The sequence below is a fragment of the Dipodomys spectabilis genome, unplaced genomic scaffold, assembly GCF_019054845.1.
Source record: "Dipodomys spectabilis isolate Male_0828 unplaced genomic scaffold, ASM1905484v1 ptg000042l, whole genome shotgun sequence".
In the NCBI taxonomy this organism is placed as follows: domain Eukaryota; kingdom Metazoa; phylum Chordata; class Mammalia; order Rodentia; family Heteromyidae; genus Dipodomys; species Dipodomys spectabilis.
In genome coordinates, this window is record NW_024870719.1 from 6,622,738 (window position 1) to 6,639,916 (window position 17,179).

The 17,179-nt window shown below is 36.7% G+C and overlaps 1 long non-coding RNA gene across 1 annotated transcript; it reads left to right on the forward strand.

Annotated features, from left to right (window-relative positions):
• The first annotated feature begins 8,922 nt into the window (after window positions 1-8,922).
• On the forward strand, window positions 8,923-10,387 carry LOC122106465. Its single transcript, XR_006147186.1, has 3 exons — window positions 8,923-8,950; window positions 10,021-10,022; window positions 10,305-10,387. It is a non-coding gene; the product is annotated as an uncharacterized LOC122106465 (long non-coding RNA).
• Window positions 10,388-17,179: the final 6,792 nt, after the last annotated feature.

Below are 17,179 nucleotides of genomic sequence, written 5' to 3' on the forward strand. Positions count from 1 at the left end.
CTGGGTATGTGTGTTGTGTTGTTCAGGAAACATTGCCTTGCCTCTGTTTCTGAAGGTCATATAACTGTGTGTAAGTACTCTATTGTTCTTCATCGCTTTCTGAATGTGTTGTGTCTTCATATTTCATTTTTATTAGTTCTTCCCATATTTCTCCTTGTCATTTTTCTTGGGCTAGTCTAATTTTTAAAAATAAATGTAGTATAAACATTGTTCCGTTTTCATATTACCTTTCTTTTACATTTATTGTTGCTTTCTGGTCTAGGAATTTGTTTTTCTTGAATTCTTCAAGTTTGGTTCCTGCAATCATTCGTAACAAGAGAGATGAAATGGGAAGTTCTGTGTCTCCTAAAAGCAAACGTGTCTATCCTCACCATGTGGGTTTGGTAAAACTGCTGGAAGATGAGCTCCCATCACACCAGTATCTAAGTCAACCTTGGACTCCATCCTGTGACTTTCTTTTACTCCTGCCTTTTTTCAATGCCTTTTGTTATAGTTCTAATTTCCTCATCTTTCTCATGCATGTTCACAAAGAAAAGGCTCTTATCATTTGTAGGCACATCTAGTAGTTCTTTGAACATTTTGATGTTGGTCTATCCCGTGGTCTCCTTTCAAATTCCCTTCATTTTCTGTAGCTCATTCTTGAACTCTCACAAGTTTGTGGAGATATGTGATCAATCATCTGTTTGCTGACATCCTATGGAGTATTCCCTGCCATATATCTTTGAGGCCTTAGTCACCACATCTGATCTAGAAACAACTAAAACATCTTCTCCTTTGTTGATAGTATCTTTTGATACTATCAAGTCCCCTGGCCTTACCTTCACCGTCTCACTTTTCTTCTAGCATCTGTCCAGAATGTCTTTCCTTTATTCCAAGGAAATATCTTTTTCCCCCACAACCAACTTCTCCTTTTTTCTCCTTCCTTTTTTTTCAAACATGTTATTTTATAGTAAAGGTGCTGTACAGAGAGGTTACAGTTACATGAGTAAGGCAAGGAGTGCATTTCTTGTCTAGCATTGCTATCCCTTCCCTTGTTCTCCCACTATCCCTTCCCTCCCCCACCTTCCTTACTCCTCCCCTCCCCCCTGAAGTTGCAAAGTTCATTTCCAATATACTGTCCTGTGGGTATCATTAGTGCAATGGGTCATCCTGTGTCCTTGTTTCAGCATTTTGTTATTCCCCTTCCTCTCCCCAGATTAGACATATGAATATACAAGATGCAGGGTACCAAAATCAAGTACAGTGACAACAGGGGATTTACCATAGGGGGAAGAACATACAAAGGAAACAAAAAAAAAATCACATAGTGCATCTGTGTCCATATCTTAGGGTTCATTTCACTTAGCATCATCTTACATGGTCATATGTACATAGCTTTTGAGCTTTTCTGTATGTCTGCTGAAATTACCATAGACATATACTAATTATTGCAAATGAGGGGAATCATGGGACCTATATTTTTTGGGTCTGGCTTACTTCACTTAATATGATTTTTTCAAAGTCTTTCCATTTCCTAACAAATGGAGCGGTGCCATTCTTTCTGATGGAAGCACAGAATTCCATTATATATCTATATCTATATATTTATATCTATATCTATATCACATTTTCTTGATCCATTTTTCTACAAGGGGCATCTGGGTTGTTTCCATATCTTAGCTATGGTAAATAATGCTACAGTAAATATAGTTGTGCTGGTAGCTTGACTTTGTTTGTGATTATTGGGGTAAATGCCCAGAAGTGAGATTGCTGGGTCATAGGGGAGCTCTATGTGTAGTCTTTTGAGGAATCTCCTTCCTCTCTTTTCAATCTCTGCCATTCCTGCTATGACAATAAGACTAAAAACCTGTCACTCCAATTGTTCCTCAGTTTCTTAGGTGACATGACTTCAAAGAAACAGAGCAGTTGATGTCTACAATCTTTCTTAATTGCGTTTTAAGTCCCGTGGATCCTCAGTAATGTTGTCTTTCCCGCTAAAAGGTGATATATTCATTTAAGAGCTGTTAATATTTTTATCAATATAATCTGCCCAGTGTGAAGTGACAGATTTAGTCTCTGACAGCTAAGACTAGAACAAAATGTATGCAGTTAACACATTCTATAGTCAATATAAGTGGTGTCTGGTAGTGTGTGTGTGTGTGTGTGTGTGTGTGTGTGTTGCTCCTAGGGCTTGAAATCAGGGCTTGAGCACCATCCCTGAGGTTTTTTTGCTCAAGGCTACTTCTCTGCCACTTGAACTACAGCTGCACTTCTGCTTTTTGGTGATTAATTGGAGATAACAGTGTCATGGACTTTCCTGCCTGAGCTGGCTTCAAATCTCAATCCTCAGATTTCAGCCTCTTGAGTAGTTAGGATTATAGATGTGATCCATCAGTTCCTGGAAAATGTATGTCTAGCAACAATTTTTTTAATTGTAAAGGTGATGTACAGATGGGTTACAGTTACATAGTAAGCTAATGAGTACATTTCTTTTTGAGCAGTGTTACCCACTCTATCATTTTCTGCTTTCTCTTTCCTGTCCCCTGGCTCCCCTCCCCTGCCAAGTTGTAAAGTTTATTTCCAACATAGTGTCTAGTGAGTATCACTGTTGCATTGGTTCATCCTGTGTCCCTCCATTTCTGTGATTCCCCTTCCATTCCACAAATCAGATAAACTTATATACAAGGCAAAGGGTATAGACATCAAAAACAGTGAAAATAGGGCATCAACCAAAGGAAAATAAAGAAAAAAAAACCCTTTAAACAGTACATTATAAAAACCTCTTGTTTCCATTTCTTGGAGTCATTTTGATAAGCTTCATTTTATATGGCCATATGCACCTAGCTATTGAGCTATTGTGATCCTCTGTTAAGAATATCATAGACATATTCTAGTTATTACAATAAGAGAAAACATGCAGTCTGTTTCTTTGGGGCTGGCTTCTCTCACACAATATAATTTTTTCCAGGTAACTCTTTAAGTGCCTATGCTTAAACCAGATGAATCAAGGAGGACAGCGTATTTTGGCTCTTTTGGTTAGTTCAGAGCAAACATGAAAGGACATAAAGCAATGATAGTTGGGACATGTAACTTGTCATACTAAGGTATAATACTACCAAAATTTGCTTATGGTCAAATAGAACCTAACATGAAATTTATTATTTTAATCTTTTTATTTTGGGGTTGTGAGGTTTGAAGTCAGAGCCTGCATACTGTCCCTGAGCTCTTTTTGTTCAAGGCTAGCTCTCTACTACTTTGAGCCACAGCTCTACTTCACTTTTTTTAAATTTTATTTTATTGTAAGGGTGATGTACAGAGGGGTTACAGTCACATAAGTAAGGTAATGAGTCCATTTCTTGTCAAACATTGTTACCCACTCTCTCGTCTTGTTTTCTCCTACTTCCCCTCCCTCCTACCATCCCCAAGTTGTAAAATTCATTGCCAACATTGTGTCTTGTGAGTATTGCTTTTGCATTGGTTCACTCTTTGTCCTTTATCTCAACATTTTGTTATTCTCCTTCCCCTTACCAAATCAGATAAAATGTATATACAAGAGACACAGGGTACCAGAATCAGAGACACTGACAACCGGGGATAAACTGAAGGGGGGAAAAATGAAGGTAAAAAGAAATAACTAAAAAAAAAGAAATAACTTTACACAGAACATTAAAAAAAACAAAATTAAAATCCTTGTTTTCATATCTTGGAGTTCATTTTGATTAGCATCATTTAACATGGTCATATGTATATAGCTGTTGAGCTATTGTGATCCTCTGCTAGACCTCTCCTAGACAGAAATTATTACAATTGAGGGAAACCATGGAGTGTATGTTTCTTTGGGCCTGGCTTATTTAATATGATTTTTTTCCCCCAAGTCTTTCTATTTCCTTATGAATGGGGTGATATCATTTTTTCTGACAAAAGCGAATTCCAGTGGTGTGTGTGTGTGTGTGTGTGTGTGTGTGTGTGTTTTGCATCACATTTTCTTGATCCATTCATCTACTGAGGGCATCTGGGCAGATTCCAAATGTTAGCTATGGTAAATAATGCTTTAATTGGAGATAAGAGTATCATGGGGATTTTCTGCTCTGGCTGGCTTCAAAACCCAATCGGATCTCAGGTTACAGATGTGAGTCACTGGCACTCAGCCATTTTAACTTTTAATCATGTAGTTCACATTGTTGTAAAGGCATCCAAACTGTTCATCTCTAGAATATCATCATTATACCAACCTGAAGCTCTGGACCCATAGAAAATTCCTCCTCCTCCTCCTCCTCCTCCTCCTCCCCCTCCTCCTCCTCCTCCTCCCCCTCCCCCTCCTCCTTCTCCTCCTCCCCCTCCCCCTCCTCCTCCTCCTCCTTCTCCTCCTTCCTCCTCCTCCTCCTCCTCCTCCTCCTCTCCCCCTCCCCCCCTCCTCCCCCTCCCCTCTCCTTCTTCTTTCTTCCTCTTTTTTTTTTTTTTATTTTATTTTATTTTATTTGAACACATACTGTACAGAGGGGTTACAATTACATGGGCAGGAAAATGCATACATTTCTTACCAAGCATTGCAGCCTCCTCCTTTGTTTACCCTTTACCTCCCTTCCCAGCCTCCCCCCTCCCCCCCACCCAATCATACCCCCCCTCCCTCCCCCCCACCGACATTGTAAAGCTGGTTTTGACATGACATTTTGTACTTCTCATTGTTGCAATGAGAACATTGCATTGTTGCAATGTTCCTCTTCTTCTTCTTCTGAAGAATAGATAACATTTCCCCTTCTTCTTCGAATATGTGAATATTCCATTCTTTCAAGTTGCTCATTTTTGACCAAGTTACTATTTAACTATGGAACTCCACAGAGCACCAAGTAATATCCCTTGCTATACTTCCAAATTAGGCGCTGTTTAGGGGCTACTAAGGCTTCCCACCAGAGGCCTGCTGCACTAGGTACTTGTCCCTGATCAGGACTTGCTTCAGCTTGCTTCTCTTGGAAACCTCCCCTGTCCCTCCTTAATGTGGTTTGGATGTTTGGACCCCAAGTACAGCTGCTCATTTGAAAGTATTTTTGTTTGGCCTAGTTCTCTTCAGAACTTGAACCTGAATTTTCTTTCTGCATTATAGTATTTGTATACTAGCTTCTTTAAGAGAATTCATTTGTAATAAGATATCAAGGCAGTTGTGACATTTTATGCTTTATCTTATATGTTAAATTACAAATAAGAGAAGCAGAAAAATTCAGTTCAAAATATGAACAATACATAAGGAAAAAAACAACTCTTTCTGAATATTTTCAGGAAATTTGTTAGTTGAAAAGCCTAAAAGTAACTTCTTTGATGGTTTTTGAATTTTTCCTATATTAGGTCTAGAGTAAAATATTACCTTCATATGTAAGGAATTCTCATATTTACAGTGATCCATTTCACAACCTCCAATGTTGTTCCATTTAAATTTCCCTGAATGATGCTTTAGACCTGTGGGCTGTTTTATATTACCCAGAAGTTGTGGAGAGTTGTGTTGAGCGACTTCCTGGTTTTGTTACAGACCTTGTACCTCCAGCCACTTCCATTTACATAGGTTCAGGTTCTGCTTTTTCTAGTACTGGGAATAAGTGTCCTTAGTAAAGAAAAATGAAGAGATTCAAACCTATCAGATCAACATTTTTGTCCTTTCTATTCTGATTTTATTACCTTATCCTAAGACCAGGAAGTTTTTTTTCCTTTACGCATAATTCCCCATTTTAAACTCTGTTTCAAGAAAAGGAAAATGTTTCTCATTTCACCTTCTAATGCACTGATTCCTTCTTGCGTTTAATTTCTGGCCCTCAGCTTCTGATTTTCTGTGTTTGGGCGGGTTTATTTCTGTAAGAATTATTCAAAAGTGGAGCCAGCCTGAGAATTAACCCCCTGGTGGTTTGAATACTAAATTTGACACATCTTGAAAAACTGATTTGGGAGGAAGGGCCTTTAATTCAATGTCCTACATTCTACAGTGTTTGACTAGAGAGTATGGAAGAGACGAGTTAGTCCAGAGAAGCGTGACAACAACAAATGTCTGCCTTCTAAAGTATGCATATCCCTTGTCTGCTTTATTTTATTTTTATTGTAGCCTGAGAAAATGGACAGACACTCTTTCTGTGCAATACAATGAAAACTTAGTGTTTCAGTAATATTCTATTTTGAGATTTAGTATGATTGAATTTTCCCTGTAAAGGCACACATTTTACTATTCATTAACTGAGTACATGCTTACTTACAACTTCTATGGGTGGATACTGTGCAATGGGATTGCACATCAGTTTTCTTCCTTCAGAATTTTTAATTAGGGTAGGCAAAATATACTTTCTATTTTGCGTTGGCCTACAGTTATATTCCTTTCGGTCAATGCAGTTATTCAAAGCCTCAGTGGCTGAATATATAACATTTCCCCTCCTTCAGCCCTCTACAGCTTACCAACTTTAGCCTTCACTTTAAAATTCTGTTTAATAGCTATACTGAGTCTTGGCTTTCTATTTTTAAATATGCTAGTGTTGACACTATATTTCCGTGCCCCGAATGTTGCTGAGGAGGAACACTATTTCAACCATAGAAGAGTCATGTCTACATTGTATTCTAAGCTGAACTCTTTTCCACTGGGGATAAAGATGAAAAATAGGATTCATCTTCTGTAATATCATCACACAACCAGTTTTTATAGTAACCTGGAGGGTTTTGCCTATCTTTTTATTTATTCATTCATTCAATAAATATTTATGGGATGTTAACTTGTGCCAGACATTTTTCTAGGCACTGGGATACAGCAATAACTAAATTCCTATAGTGTGGAATTCCTACTTGTATTCTAAGCCAGTGGTTCTTTAATGTTGGTGAATGTTAGAATCATCTGGACAGAAGTGGAAACTCTCTATGCCAATTAAATCAGAATCTCCAAAGACAGACATAGGAAATTAGTTTTGTTTTTCAAAGTGTCTCATATGATAGCAAAATATATCCAGGTATGAGAACTACTAATCTATAGCCAGAGCTTTCACATGTGTTAGAATGACCAAGAGGACTTGTTAAAACTCAGAATAATTTCCCATTTAGTAGTTTGTAGTTCAGTCTGGGAGTTTTCACTTTTAACAAATTCTGTGGTGGTATGGCTGCTGCTGATTTGTGGACAAAACTTTTGAGAATAACTGCTATGGAAGCTTGACATTTAATGCGGAGCAATAGATTTTCAGTATGGGCTTTGCCTAGGAGCTTGTTAGCAACGCAGAATCCCACGCCTACCCTAGAGGTAAGCAGTCAAGTCTGTAGTTTAACAAGACCTCCAAGTGATTCAAATAGATGCTGAAGTTTGCAGAGATGTGCTCCAGCAGGCTGTTTCATGTGTATACCCTGTAGAATAATCTTTACTGTGAAATATATTGTGTTTAAGTAAATAATACCCAATTACAGTGTGCATATGTATGAAGACTCCACAAGGAATCCCACTCAAAGCTCTTGGTCAATAGAGGGCAGAGAACATGGAGAAAGAGGACGATTGAGAAGATTATCCTGATTTAAATATAATATGTGCAGATCTGAAATACTATGGTGATATATTTGGTACAATTACTTTAATCTATATAAATACCATGGTGAATTGCCTTGGTACAATTAATATAAACTAAAAATAAAGAACAACAGGAAAATAAAATAGAGTCTGTTGGGGGGCAGGTACCAGTCAAGGGCAAATGGAGAAAGTAAATAAGGGTGTATATGATTGATATACATTCTATGTGTACATGAAAATAGAACAATGAAAACTGTGGAAGTTGTTGTAAGAAGTTGGATGGGAGAAGGGGAAGTGATAGAGAATGAGATATTTGGGATGCATTGTATATTTTGTGGATAAAACATTAAAATATATTTTATTTAAATAAATGGATACCACAGACATTCTGGAAACAAACAAGGGTACCAGTGGCTTAGAATGAGATAATCTGTTCTTATGCCTTTTCTATTACAAAGAGCAGACAGAGCCAGGCAGTGGTGTCTCATGCCTGGAGACTAAGATCTATGATTACAGTTTGAAGCCAACCTAGGCAGACAAATAGAAGCAGAGATGTGGCTCAAATAGTAGAGTGCCAGCCTATTACTGTGTGCTCAAGTGAGAGAACAGAGGTCCTGAGTTCAAGCCCAAGTACCAGCACCAAAGAAGAAAAAAATATACAAGCTGGTAAATAAACTGGCAAAATAAGGAAAGAGACTTTTGTCCCCTTTTCTTATTGTAGAAAACATGCTCATTTTGCTCCTTGGAATAGGCCAAAATTTTCTTAATAAAGACCTAGAAACACAACAAATCAAAGAAAGGTTGTACAAATGGGATTGCATGAAGTTGCAGAGCTTCTACACGCTCTACATAGCTAGCAAGATCAATAGAAAGCCCACAGATTGGGAGAAGACCTTAACTAGCCATAGTTAAGGTTCTCATATCTAAAATATACTTAGAACTCGAAAAACTACATCCCCCTACAACAAATCCTCAAAGAAACAACTGCTCGATAAATAAGTGGGCTGAAGACTTAAAGAGAAACCACTCTGAAGAGGAAATAAGAATGGCCAGTAGACACATGAAGAAATGCTCTCTAGCCATAAAAGAAAGGCAAATCAAAACAACATTGAGATTCTACCTCACCTCAGTTAGAATGACTAGAATCAAAAAATCTAATAACAACAGATGCTGGAGGGGATGTGGCCAAAAGGGAACCCTACTGCATTGTTTGTGGGAGTGTAAACTTGTTCAATCACTTTGGAAAGCAGTATGGAAGTTCCTCAAAAGACTCCACATAGAACTCCCCTATGACTCAGCAATCCCACTTTTGGGCATTTGCCCAAATGATCACAAACAGGGCTATACTAAAGCTACCAGCACAACTATGTTTATTGCAGCACTATTTACCATAGCTAAGATACGGAACCAATCCTGATGCCCCTCAGTAGATGAATGGATCAAGAAAATGTGATATATGTATATATATATATATAAATTCTATGCCTCCATCAGAAAGAATGACATCACTCCATTTGTTAGGAAATGAAAAGACTTGGAAAAAATTATATTAAGTGAAGTAAGCCAGCTCAAAGAAACATAGGTCCCATGGTTTCCCTTATTTGCAATAACTAGTATATGTCTAGGACAAGCAGAAAAGCTCAAAAACTATGCACAAATGACCATATAAGATGATGTTGAGTGAAATGAACCCCAAGATAGGGACACAAGTAGTTTTTCCTTTCTTGCTATTTTTTAATCTATTTATAATGTACTATGTGATTTTTTTGTTTCTTTGGTATGTTCTTTCTCCATGGTATAACCCTTGCTTTCACTGTATTTGATCCTGGTGCTTTGCATCTTGTATATACATTTTTTCTCATTTGGGGAGGTAAGTAAGGTAAATAACAAAATGCTGAAACAAAGATATAGGTTGACCCATTGTAACAATGAGATGTACAAGAGACTATGTTGAAAATGAACTTTACAACTTTTGGCAGGGGAGGGAGGAGTAGTAGGGGAAAAGCAAAGGAAGAGGTAATAATGCTTGATAGGAAATGTACTCATTACCTAACTCATGTAACTGTAACCCCTCTATACAGTATTTTTACACATTTTTATATTAAAACAAAGTAAAAAAGAAAACATAGTCCATTTCATATTCTTTTTGGAATGTAAGGAAAGCTTTATGAACAAAGACCATCTTTCCCAAGACTTGAGAATCATCTCTGAAATGTCCCCTTTTCTCTGTGTATGTTGAGGGTGGAATGAATGGGGGTGGGGCCTTACATCTAAAATATACTTAGAGCTCAAAAAATTAAATTCCCCAAAATAAATGCTTAAAGACTCAACAACCCACTCAATAAATGGGCTAAAGGATTAGAGAGACTTCTCAGAGGAATAAAAAAGAATAGCCAATAGACACATGAGGAAGTGTTCAACTCTCTGGCCATAAAATAAATGCAAATCAAAACAGCACTGACATACCACTTCACTCCAGTTATAATGACCATTATTAAGAAAACAAATAATCACAGATATTGGCAGAGTTGTGGCTAAAAGGGAATGTTACTACACTGTTGGTGAGAATGTAAGCTTGTTCAATCATTCTGAAAAGCAGTGTGGAAGTTCCTCAAAAGACTAAATATAGAGCTTCCATGTGACTAGGAATTATACTCTTGGTTGTTTATTCAATGGACCACAAATCAGGTCACACTAAAGCCACCAGCACACCCTTTTTTATTGGATAATTGTTTACCATAGCCAATTGTTTACCATACCACATAGTATATATGCTATATATAGAATATATACTATCTATCTATCTATCGAGATACAATGGAATTGTACTCATCCATGAGAAAGAATGATATTGTACCATTTGTAAGAAAATGGAAAGATTTGGAAAAAAATCATAATAAGCAGAGTAAGCCAGAGCCAAAGAAACATAGTCTGCGTCGTTTCCCTCAGTTGTGGTTGATAGAATGTACCTATAAACCTACAAGTAAACACACTGAATGACTAGAATAAATAAATAACATTAGGACATGATAAATTATATAGGACCCTAGTCATTAACATACAGAGGCCAAAGAAACTATACATAAGAGTGGTGGACAAAAGCTCAATAGCTATGGACAGATGATCATATAAAACAATATTTTATGATATGAACTCAAAGAAAAGGAAACAAGAGACACTCTTTAGTTGCCATTGTTTATATTTTTGTTTTCCTTTCCTTTTGTTTTGTTAGTCAGTTTGTTTGTATTTGGGAGGGCAAGGGAGGACACATAAAAGGTGGAACAAGGTTGAACAAAAACAACAGTGATACTCACTAGACTTGCTTATAGACGCTATGTGGGAAATGAACTGGATATCTTATGGCTGGGGATTGGAGGGAAAGACTGGGAAAGAGGGATGGAAGGGGAGACATGGTTAAAAAGAATTGTACTGATTGTACCTGATTCTTGTGTAAGTGTAACCCCTCTGGATATCAACTATACAAAAGCAATTTTAAAAAAGAAAAAATGTAAAAGCAAGGAGGCAGTCCCAGGAAGACAGCTCATTTGCAGCTATTTGGGGGCACAGATATGAGCTTCAGTAGACATGACGTTTAAATAAAGAATAGGCCAGAGGGGAGAAGTATACATTGTTAGACAAATGAAGAGGAAAAGCAGGTGTGGGTGACTGATACATTTCTGTAGATTTTCTTGACTAGTGGGCCTGTGTCTAGTCCACATGTACCTGGATAAACAGAACGTAACTATACACTTACTTTCTTATCATAATATTATGAGGATATTTCTGTAGAAGGGGGGCAAGGAAGGGCACATCTTTATTTCAGTGCATGTAATGGCCATCTTTAATTGGGTATTGATAGTACTAGACTATAATAATAAAAATGTCTTAAAAGGATAGAATGAAGGAGCTGCAGAACAGAATGTCTTAGGAAGCTTGAGTTGAATAAGATGCTGGAATGGAGAGAAAGGGAAAAGACAGCAGGGGGAAGGTAATATCGAAGCAAAGGGAAGGAAAATGTCTTCTCCACTGTTGGTGAATAGAAATAGATTACCAACTCTCCCCCCTCTAGCTTTGTACCCATCAACAAATCATTGACCTCTGGAAACATCAGCTGTAGAATGAGAATCATAAAAATAATAACACTGATGTAATAGGAGTTCTGTGAAGCTTTAAGTAGATAATGATCAAACCTAGCTTACCATGATGCCTGATAGAAAATGAAGTCTTTAATGTTGGTACAGTACAGTACAGTACATTTTGGTTCATTAGCTTTCTAGACTCTCCCAAATTAAGGGTTTTACTCTCATGTTTTTATGCCATGAATTCATATTTTGATGTTTTATTTTCTGGGTTTTAATAAAATGCTCCCCAGAGAAAACTGTCAATACTTCTGAATACCTTGGGGTTTTCAGTTAAAATTTTCAGTGCATCTTAAATAAATGAGATGCTTCATTACCAGAGCGTATGTTGTTGACTATAGTCAATACTTTCATACATTAACATAGCAAAGTGGTAATTGAGTCCAACAGTTATTCAAACTATCCAATGTTTCACTGATTTAAATTGCTTCCAGGCTTTGTGTATGGGCACTCTTGCTTACTAAGATGTTTGAATACCAATTGTGAACAATTTATTGAGTGCCAATTATCAAGGGAGTATAGTACTAGATGCTTTTAAGAAAGTAGAGTTGAAGTGGGTTGAAAACATGTGATGTTTCTAATACTTTGTCATCATCTTTAGCATTTATTATCTCATTTGACTCAGAACATTTTATAAGTGTATCACATCTTATAGGTTTTTCTTATATAGGTAGAGATTAAGTTGCCTATGAGTAGCAAATTGAAGCAATCAAGTATGTTTGTTGCTTAGTTTATTCTGAAGACCAGATCTTTATAAAAAATGACTATATTGTTATTATAAAGGTGAGGTGCAGAGGGATTATAATTACCTGAGTCTGGTAATGAGTACGTTTCCTTTCACACAGTGTCATCTGTTCTGTTCTCTCCCTCCCAGTCCCTTCCTCCCATCCTCGCCCATGAGTTGTATAGTCCACTTTCATCCATGTCCAGCGAGCGCCACTGTTGCAGGTTTTCACCCTTTTCAGGGAGATAATACATATTTGTTTCGTAACAGAACAAAGTAAAACTTCTTAATTAATAAAATTATGAGCTTTAAATAATAATAGATATGGAAGACAGGACAAACCTCAAGTAGCTTACAAAATCTAAGGGTATGTGTTCATATCTCAGCTCTGCCACTTACTATCTTCACAGTCTTAGATTAGATTACTTAACCTTAGGTGAGCTTTAACTCCTTAAAAATCTTGTGAAGATATAATTTTGATATAGTGAGGCCATGTCAAAATTGAAATGTACAAACATTAGAGCATTCCATTGAATACACGTTACTCATCTGATGTTTATAAAATGATGTGTCAATTTTTGAGCCTTTTCATGATTTTGGTTATATCACAATTAAGTATTTAAGAAGGCCTTATACTCTGAGAGTGGGTTAGAATAAATACTTTTACACAGAATGGAGTGCCATGAAGCATTTATGACATGCTGCCGACTTATTTTAAAGAACATTGTTTATTCTATTATTTTTGTAAGTCCATATAATTGCATATCACATTATAATTTTGCTATACCTCATTTATTATTCTTTAAAACCATGTCTTTCTCTTCTTTTTCTCTGGCTTCTAGGAGATAATAGTTAAGATCTTCAACATGCCAAGTGCTTTATGAAAGGATCTTTCTTGTTAGATTTGCAAATCCTTATAATGAAGTTTTATTCTTGTCTTTTACTTGGGTACTTTAGTTGCCAGAAACAAGTTACCATATGTCTGAAAGATCTGATTAGGGAATGTTCTGATAATTGCTTTTGACTTACCTGAAGATGTATAATTAACATCAATTCAATTTTGGGGGGGGGGATTTGAACATCCTTAAGGTTTATCATTTTGAAAATAATGTTCTAATCCCATGAACACATTTGAAGAGCTCATCTGACATTCTTCTTATGTCTTTTCTCATTGAGTTGCACAATATAGTCTTCCTTCTTAAGGGGCTAAGTTCTACATTGTCTAAATATCTGGCACCTATGGAAGTCTGAACTGATGATTAATAGGTGAGCATCATTTAAAAAACTGTATAGCTGGAGGCAGAAAAGAAAGCACTGATGGGTTCATTAAGCAATTCAATCCCAAACTATAAAAAGTTAAGTTTAATCCTGCCCGAAGCCTGGTGGATTCTGTCATAAACACTTTTTCATAAACCTTTCACTTAAACCTGGTCTTACAGTTTTATTAACCTAACAATAATTCAAAGTGACACCCCATATAGCAATATAAATCTATAAGATGATATCATAAAACTGAAACCATTTCCAAACCATAGATAATTATGTAAAAATTGAAGTTTCTAGCTAGGTGTGTTTTTCCAAATTGCTTCTTCTGGTTTGGTTAATAGATATATGGACTATAACACTATGTTAAAGAATCTGAAGGAAAAGAAAAAATTCCAACAGCCACTGTTGAAAAGTAATGGGGTTTGGAAAACTTTATTTGTGAAACTTGGAGCAGTTTACTAAACATCTACCTTTATGGGTCTCATCTTTTCTAGGGGCATTCCTCTACTGTGTTGCTATGTATAGTTTTTAGGTATTGGATTTAATGGCTTATTGATATGCCCTAGATGTGCTCAGGGGTGGTGTGCAACAGTGTACATTTTCAGAAACTCTAAGTCCCAGCTATTACTTTTCTTTTAGTTCTTAGTCTAAGAGCTAGATGAATTCTCAAATTAGATCATGACAAGCTTAACCTTAGGAATGCTGTAATATTCCAATCCTGTTATTTGGAGCATAAGGACACATTTTTATTTCATGTGGGGAAGAGAGGGACATTTCCAAGAATAAGCTTAGAAGGAATCCATCACAGCTAGAGGGTTTGTTCTCATCTGCCTGCTGTAGTCATTCAATAGCAGCAATCTGCTCTCAAATAAAGGTAAGCCTTACGGGAATGTTCAAATATCTCTCACTGAGACTATGGGACAGTTAGGTTTTTATAAGACAGGTGTTGGAGAATTATCTGAAGCCATGGGGATTTTATTTTCTGCATGTGCTTTACAGCTCTAGATTGACTGCCTATGAGAAAAAAAGGACCACTTTGATGTGACACGGGAGTTATATACTATGCCTTAACACATCACAATGGTAACTCAGTAAGATATATCTGTCATTATTTCTAGAGGATTTTCTCCCCTGGTAGATTTTGAACTCTTTTCTAGTGCTTAGTATGGTGCTTGGCTCATCCTAGGAGCTCATTTAGCATTTGTTGGATGATTTAATCACTTGGGTAGTACCTATACAATGGAGAGGAGAATACAGAATTTTGGATGTTAACGACTTCATTCACCAACAATTGCCATTCATTCTTCACTGGTTATTTTTGGGGACTGTGTAATGTGTGTGTGTGATGTCTATGTTTATGAGGTGTGGGTGTGAGAGAGGGGGGGTTGTGTTTGGGAGACACTTCTGTAACATTGGTAATGTCTGTTAGAAGTACATTAAAGGTAGAGATTCTACAGCCGGGCCACTGGTGGCTCATGACTAATACTAGCTACCCAAAAGGCTGAGATCTGAGGATTGTTGTTATAAGGAGCCCAGGCAAGAAAGTCTGTGAGTCTCTCGTCTCCAATTAACCAGCCAAAAGGGGGGGAAGTGGGGCCTGTGGCTAAAGTGGTAGAGCACTAGCCTTCAACAAAACAGCTCAAGGACAGAACCTAGGCTTTGAGTTCAAAGCCTATGCCTGGCACACATACACACACAAGTAGAGAATTTTAATAAGGTTTAGCTTACATGAAAATTTAACATTAACTCCTACACTTTATTCATTCTTTATGAAGTTTGTCTTTTTCAAAACATAAAGGTTGTTTCCTTTAGTTCTCCAAACATAGGAAAACACAGTAGTAATGCAAACTGAAATTTTTGCAATTAGCTTTGCTCCTGATCTCCAACAAGGAAGAAAATGGAAATGGGGGTTAACGCTAATATCTACCAGTGGTGGTGAAAGTAGTGAGCTAGGAAAAACATGGGCAGGAAGGTGAGCCCTTGTCAGGAAGTTTCAGGAGTCAGGCAATTCCTTGCATCAAAAGGTCAGAATTAGAAACACGGTTCCAGTAGTCTCCAGACTTATTTCTCTTAGTTCAGGCTTGAGCAAATTAACTTCTCTCTGCACTGTCCCCACCGCAACTACCTTATTGCTGGAATTGCTTCCTTGATAGTTCCTCAATATTGATATTTAAATGGTAACAAAAAGCTGTCATCCAAAGGGACAAACTGTAGCCAGACTAGAAAGAGTTGAATCAGTCTCTTACTTCATTTGCTTTGCAATGATGGCAGCCTATGCCATGCTTGAGTGTTTTTTTAAATTTGTTTTTGTTTTTACCCCACTTAGAGCTTGAGATTTATTAGAATACATCTGACAATCATTATGTCAACCACAAACATTTTACCTGAACAATAAACATGTGAGTTTCCATGGGTGTTGACTGTATAAGCCTATTTTCTGTTGAATTATGTGACCCACTACCATTAAAGCAACTTTATAGGAAGTAAAAATATAAGCTAAGCATAGTGCAATAGTCCAATGAATATATGACCAACTCCCAAGCGACTAGGTAATTTTTTCCCTTTTCTACTAACGGTATGGTATGACCTTTTTTCTTTCAGCTTCCAGGTGACAAAAACTATTTTCTTTTTTACTTCACTTAATATATTTTTTGCAAGTCTTGCTATTTCTTTATGAATGGGGCAATGTCATTCTTTCTGATGGAAGCATAGAATTCCATTGTGTATATATACCACATTTTCTTGATCCATTCATCTACTGAGGGGCATTTGGGTTGATTCCATATCTTAGCTATGGTAAACTATGCTGCAATGAACATGGTTGTGCAGGTGTTAACTGTAGCCTGGTTTGTGGTCAATTGGATAATGCCAGAGAGTGAGATTGCTGGGTCATAGGGAAGCTCTGTGTTTAGACTTTTTATGAACCTCCATACTGTTTTCCAGACTGATTGAACAAGTTTGCATTGCTACCAACAGTGTAGTGACATTCCCTTTTGGTCACATCCCTACCAGCATCTGTTCATTTTCTTATTTATATTCATTCATCATATGTAAGACTCTTCAGATCAGTATTAAACTACTATTAAACAGAATCAAAACTTCATTTTTATAGTGAATTTTGGTATAAGTATAAAAGATAGCTTTTAATTATTTTATTCAAATAAACAGATTATAATTTACAATAATAAACCCATTTATTGAAGCAAACACCATGACTATTGATGGAATCCAGTCAATTGAATGCAAATAGCTCAATATTTGGAAAACTAATGATTAATGATAGACTGTTTTCCTATAAGCTTTGAAAAGAAAACGATTTGAGTGGTTTTGTATGGACTTGAAACATAATTCTGCAGCTTTGTATTTTGTTCTTCTCAGTGGGAAGGGGTTAGGAGAGAGAAAATAGATTCATCCTTAAGGCAAACAGAAGTCACCTTTCTCCTTTCCTTCTTTTGCTAATTAAGAGAAAAGAGAAAGTTAACAGCTGAACTATTCTTTAGACATTTTGAATCAAAAGGAACAAGTTGAAAGATCTTCCACTCAGAAATATAGTAGAAA